Genomic DNA, 7,558 nt, shown 5'->3' with positions numbered 1-7,558 from the left:
ATATATATATATATATATATATATATATATATATATATTTAATTTATATATACACATAAAATTTATATATATATATATATATATATATATATATATATATATATATATAATTTATATAAATACATATAATTTATATATATATATATATATATATATATATATATATATATATATATATATATATATATATGTACTTTATTTATCTATATATTTTATACATAACAATATAATTCCATTTATTTAACCATAAAATATGAAAATTTACAAAAATATTTTTAAACTCAATTAAATAAGGTTATGTGTCACTCATATAGTTAAAAACTAGTCAATGGAGTGATACCTGAACCTATCATTATAAATTATATATATAAATAAGTTATATATATATATATATATGTGTGTGTGTGTGTGTATATATATTTATTTTTACTTTTTAAATTTAATAATAATTATACTAATTTAATAACATTTTTTTTACATTTGTTTTCAGACTACTAATGGTACCAGTTTTGTTTTTTGATTTAGATTCTGTATCTCAATGATATCCTGGCCTATCGATGCGATATCCTGTTAATTGTATTTTTGTATATATTGCATAAATATATATGCAAACACTCACACATATAAATTTTAAAGAAAATATTTATATTTTTATATATATTTATATATATCTATAAATTGTATATTTTAAGCTTTTTATATTTATCATTGTATATTACTGTTTGTATTAAAACTTGATTTTGGAAATAATGCGAGGGCAGAGTTCAAATTACAATTTAGTTTTTTTTGCCAATTCAATATATATTATAGCCACGTTTAATTACGTTTAATAATATTTTGCGATATTTTATACAGCGCATTTAAGCGTTGATTTAACGTTATATTTCAACCTTTACTCGACGTCTTTGAGTCACGTTAAATCAACGTTTTACTAACTACGTTACAAATCCTTGCAAAATAGACAGCTTTAACAGCGTTTATGCAATGCTTTTTAAGTAACGTTTTTTCAACGTTAAGTTGCGACGTTTATACAACGCTTTTTATGTAACACTTTTTCAACGTTTTGTTGCGACGCTTTTGTAACGTCTTTTAGTAACGTTTTTTAACGTTACGCAATAACGTTTAATCAATGTCTATTAAACAACGTTACATATCTTTGCAAAATCGATTACTTTGTCAACGTTTCCGCAACATCTTTTGCGACCGGTTTTAAACGTTGGTTCAACGTTGTCATGTTTGCTGGGAAGTAAAAAAAAATTTTTTAAAATATTTAAGTTGATTTTAAAATTAAATTAAATATTAAATTAAAATCAAATATTAAAAGTGTTGAACTTCATTAAAGTATAATGTTTTGAATTTTAAAAAGTAAAAAAGAACTGTCATATAATCATTTATTAAATACTTTTACTAGCTGTCAGAAAGTTTCCCTGTAAAATACTGTTTTAAATCGAAGATAAAAGCATGGCGGTAATAAAGTTAAAAGCTTGAGAAAGAGTTTTAATTAAAATACTCCCTTTCCAAATGAACACCCTCATTCGATGAGTGTTCATTTACTGCACTTACTTTACAAAGACTTTACAAACGTCTGGTTGAGACATTTTATTTGTTTGCTTGTGTTTTTATTGGCACTTGACAATCTCCTAAATGTATAATACCTATTTTAAATTGTTTACAAATAAAACAAGGGAGCACGCTGCTTCACTGTTGAGTACACACATAAAACAAGGGAGTATTTATACCGTAACATACAAATAGTCAATCAGTTCTTTTTAATATCCTAATATCATGTCGCATGTATCAATTTTATTTGACCGACAGTATTTTAGGAAATGAAAATGATAACTATTTTGATATTTTTAACTTTGTTTGTTGTTTTAATGATAAAAATAATACAACGATAAAGAACGATAAAAAGAATTACATCGTTATCGCAATGTAATTCATTTTATTGTTCAAAATATCTTTTACAAGTATTTCTGGTCTTCAAAGTAACTTTTAGTTGATTCTCACCCCATGTTTAGTTGAGTCTTTAAACTATAAATAGAATATAGAATATATTGACTGGATTAGCATCATATTGAATCAAAAGAAAAAATTATTTATTTACGTTCTTTTACCGTTCTTGTTAGAGTAAACATTATTATAACAAACCTGTGCACAAACTTGTTTTTGCTTTTTGTGTTATAAGATAATAAAAGTGATAAATAAACTGATGATTTACCTATTGTTATTTCAAATTTATCATTTATATCACAATGCTTTCTATTTATTTATATATCTATTAAGTGAAACCGTTAAAAATAAAGTTGCCTGACTAGAAAATTTGATGCGAATCTTATGTGTTATTGAAAGATAGCCAGACTTGATTTATAGAATAGCGTTAGGGTAGACCGTGCCTGGCTAAAAGACCCAAATAACGGGTATGAACAGTACCTAAGTACTGTTTATACCTGTTATCTGGGTATAAACAGTACTTAGGTAGTAGTCAGATACGATTCGGATGTAGCTTTACTACTTTTACAACCTAAGTATAATAAATACCCTACCATAACCAATACAGCAAATAATACCGTATTAATAGATGGTCCACATCTAAGCCATTCTAGAAATTGAATAAATTGAATTGTGGCCATCACACTCGATTTATGGGATGGCAAGTGATTAATGGATACACCTCACTTTTTTTTATTAGTTAAACAATTACAACTTTTGCTAACTCAATCTTAAGTAAACAGTTGAATGTAACATTTTAGAAAATATGTTTAAAAAATCCTTTTAAAGACTACTTTATGTTCTTGAAATTTTATTTTACACCCTACCATAATAATCACACTGTTCAAGATGGAAAACACAAACTGCTTGAATTATTATTATTTTATAACAGACACTTTTACTTTTATTTTATTTAAAAATAAAATTTGTTTGCTTTTGTATATCTGAGAATTAAAGTTGATCAGAATCAAATTTTTAAAAATTTAAAAAAAAACTTTTTTTTCAAATAATACTCTTGATTAGTAAACATAGGTGTGTAATGACTCAAAAATTAATAAACAGTATAAAAGTATATATAAAAATAGTATTAACAGTCCCAGCAAACATTTCAGCGTTGAATCAACGTTGAAAACCGGTCGCAGCGTACAAAAAGCGTTGCAGTCACAAAAACAACGCGCTTTCAACGTTGAATCAATGTTTGTTTTTGTATACTAAATCGCAGTAAATTTAAAAGTTGAGTAAGCGTTGAAATTGTAACGTAATTTAGCTTCTCAAAAAAAGACGTTTATTCAACGTGGAATCAACTTACGCAAAAAGCCACTTTATAGACGATTCAAAATCTATGCTTCATCAACGTTTAAAATAAACCGCTTTTCAACGTCATATTTTCAACGTTGAATGAGCGTATACATATCAACTTAAATTATCTTCTCAAAAAAAAGCGTTTATTCAACGTTGAAAAAAAGTACGCAAATAGTCACAGTAAAAACGTCGCAAAGTTTAAGGTTTATCAACGTTAGACATTAGCTGCTTTTTCAACGTATTTAAGCTATTTATGAAACAACGCTTATTCAACGTTACATATACCAACGTTGAAAATGTGGTATTTAAAAAACGTTGAAAAAGTGTTATTTTGCCAACGATAATTAAACGTTGTTTTGAAAACGTTGAGGAAGTGACACATTGAAATTTATTGTCTCATTAACTAGCCATTACAAAAATAATTTGCCGTAAATAAAAGGCAACGAAAACTCAATAGAATGCATGCAGATGGTATAAAAAAAATATTTTGATAAAGTTATGTGTTATAACTTCTTATAATTTATTGCGGCTAATTTAAAACTTTTAGATTTTGCATCAAATTGTATATAATATACATAAATCTCAGAGTATATTCGGTTTATTCAGGTTATTTTTGTTGATGATTTATTTATTTGAAAATGACCATTTTAATAAATTGCAAAGTTGTATTAAATATGTTATTTCTAAGATAAAAATAGCACTTAATTTTAATAAGATTCAGATGTTTTAAGTAATATCAAAATTATTAAAACATAATAAGTCAGACTAAATTTAGTCTGTTCACAGACTAATTTTTTTATTTATTTGAAAAACTTTAAACACCTTACCCTAATTATCAAGCAAATATTCAGTATAAAATCTTCGACCAATAATGAAAGTATGCATTATTAATTTTTTTTTATATAAAAACACGTTTGGATAAGAAACTTTATTTTATTTTTTTGAAAAACTTCTAATTTAAATAGGAAAAGTATTAAGTCCTAATTATAGAGTTGCTGTTGTATATTTAATACTAACATTTATTCTTTATCATACATATTTATTTATTTTAATAATATGTATTTATGCATATATATATGGGTAAATTTATGAATATATATAAAAGAAATATATACATTTTATATATGTATACATAATTTTTATATTTCTAGTCCTAATTTTAGAGTTGGTGTTGTATATATAATTCTAACATTAATTATTTATCACATACCTTTGATATGTATTTTTATTTATTTTATTATTATGTAATAATGCATGTAATTATGAATATATATATATATATATATATATATATATATATATATATATATATATATATATATATATATATATATATATATATATATATCAGAAATATATACATTATATATATATATATATATATATATATATATATATATGTATATATATACATATATATACATACATTATATATATATATATATATATATATATATATGCATATATATATATATATATATATATATATATATATATATATATATGTACATATACATATATATACATACATTATATATATATATATATATATATATATATATATATATATATATATATGTGTGTATATGTATATATATATGTATATATATGTGTGTATATGTATATATATATATATATATATACATATATATATAAATATATATATATATATATGTATACATATAAACATCTATATTTGTTTATAAATGTATATATATATATATATATATATATATATATATATATATATATATATATATATTATATATATATAGATATTATATATATATAGATATATAATATAAATATATATGTATATATAAATATATATATGTATTATTATATATTTTTATATATATATGTAAATAAAACAAATGATGCCTTTTTTTTAGATGATCTATTACAATGACTTCACAATCTTTGGCTTAAGTTGTTTATTTAAAAAACAGATTGAAGCAGAGGCAGTTGCTCTATGTTTTTGGGTAGAAGATGGTTGGTTATTTTTGTCCACTGGTGTTCATGCAATGAAAGCTTCCTATAATAGCTTTCCAATTGATTATTCATGGAACAAGCTTAGAGTTAAAAGATTTAAAGTTACTAGAGGTCATTAAATTTTACAGTACTCATTGCTATTTTAATTGTTTTATATGAATAAAAAAACTGTTTTAGTTTTATATTAATGGTGAAGTACTATATCAAATAAACTTCTATAATTAACGGTGAAGTACTATATCAAATAAACATCTAATAAGTCTTATTTTTATTTTGGGATAAGTAACATTTTGAGTTTGTTTATTGTATTATGATTGCCTAGATATATATCGTAATTTGTTTGCACTGGGTCTACGTTTTAGTTTTTACATTTTTGTTGAGATTTATTTTACTAAATAATTACTTATAAGTATCTATTATTAGATAAAAAAGTAGGCGAAGAATTTAATTTTACAACTAGAGAGGACTCCAAAAAAGAATGAAAGTGATTATGTTAGTGAATGATTGTGTTTCTCTTTGCCTTTAACTTTTTATATGGTGAAGAATAAATAAAACTTAATAATAACTATTAGTCATATCTGATTTTAATAATAATGTTTAAATTTTTTTGACATATGATAATTTGATTTTAGGTGTAAGTTTATTAAGTAAAGTTCTGGTGGATCAAAGATAGAGAAATGATATGGTTTTAACTGGTTTCCATCTTATGAACAAAGTACATTATATGATTTAAAATGACGGTTTATAGTTATACATATATATATATGTATATATATATATATACATATATATACATATATATATATATATATATATATATATATATATATATATATATATGTATATACATACATATATATTTATATATATATATAATATATATATATATATTTATGTATATACATATATATGTATATATATGAATACTATATACATATAAATATATATTTATATATATATTTATATGTATATACGTATATATATATATATATATGTATATACGTATATATATATATATATGTATACATAGATATATATATAAGTATATATATATATATATATATATATATATATATATATATATATATATATATATATATATATATATATATATATATATATATATATATATATATATATATATATATATACATATTGCATTAACATTTTTGATAAGTTCAGAACTCTAACAATAAAAACAAAATTATTTACATTGGAATCTACATAACTTCAAAAATTGTATGTTTTTTTAAAATTTGATTGTAATCAAGAAAAAAAATATTTATAATTTTTTTTAAATCATTGTAAAAGTAACTCTATTAAATGAAATAAGCTATTTTACAATTAGTTTAGATTTGAAAATTGCCCATATATATTTTCAACAGGGTTAAGGTCTGGACTTTGTGGCGGCCATTTAAGGATGTTAGCTTTACTTTTTTTAAGAACTGTTGTGTCGCTTTGCATGTGTGTTTAGGGTTGTTGTCATGGTAAAAAAAAATTTGCTATCAATTCTTAAACGGATTGATATTAATTTTTTGAAAGCCAATCAAAATACAACTTCCCTGTCATTATACATTCAACATTCACCAGTCGTCCCACACTATTTGAATCAAAACATCCCCGAGCCATAGGCGAACCACCTCTATGCTAGACTGTTTTTGTAAAATTTCTATCTAAGAGTGCATCACAAGGTCTGCGCCAAACTCTTTGTCGTTTTTTAAGCCAAGTATTCGACATTTATTCTTATCAGTCTATAACACTAAGTTCCAAAATGCCTCACACTTGTTAATATGCAGTTTTGCAAATGCTAAAAGTTTTTCTTTGCTTATAAAACTAATGAGAGGTTTACTTTTCTGGATAAGGTTTATTTAAACCACCTAAATTATTAAACCACTTAAATTAAGTCTTCTCTATACAGTTCGATAGAAAACATTTAGTTTAAGATTTTCAACAATCTGCCTTTAGGTTATTGTTGAATTTTTTTTTTTATCAGTGCAATTAGGATATTGGTTATTGTTGAAGTATTAATGGGGCGACCAAGTCTTTTCTGATTTTCAGCAGAACCGGTTGTTTCATACTTTATACACATCTTCCTAACACCACTTACTGATATTTGATATTTTTCATCACATTGCTTGTAGGTTAGGCCCTTTTTTTGATCAAAAGTGACTCAAGATCTGATGTCCAATGAATAATTTTGATGATAAACCATTATTATTATTTTAACTTTTTCTGAAAATAAGTTCCAAAAAATATAGTTTAAAATGCTTAT

At 22.8% G+C, this 7,558-nt stretch overlaps 1 long non-coding RNA gene across 1 annotated transcript in view; it reads left to right on the top strand.

The window, feature by feature from the left end:
• The first annotated feature begins 5,190 nt into the window (after window positions 1-5,190).
• The window catches only part of LOC136087207 (uncharacterized), a 4,699-nt gene continuing 2,331 nt past the window's right edge, over window positions 5,191-7,558 (top strand). The window contains exons 1-2 of the long non-coding RNA XR_010641627.1: window positions 5,191-5,397; window positions 5,919-6,001. This is a non-coding gene — a long non-coding RNA (uncharacterized LOC136087207). The remainder of the gene's footprint in view (window positions 5,398-5,918; window positions 6,002-7,558) is intronic.

The sequence above is a fragment of the Hydra vulgaris genome, chromosome 11 (assembly GCF_038396675.1).
Source record: "Hydra vulgaris chromosome 11, alternate assembly HydraT2T_AEP".
Classification (NCBI taxonomy): Eukaryota; Metazoa; Cnidaria; class Hydrozoa; order Anthoathecata; family Hydridae; genus Hydra; species Hydra vulgaris.
Note: the sequence above shows the minus strand (reverse complement) of the source record. Positions and strands in the feature narration are given on the sequence as shown.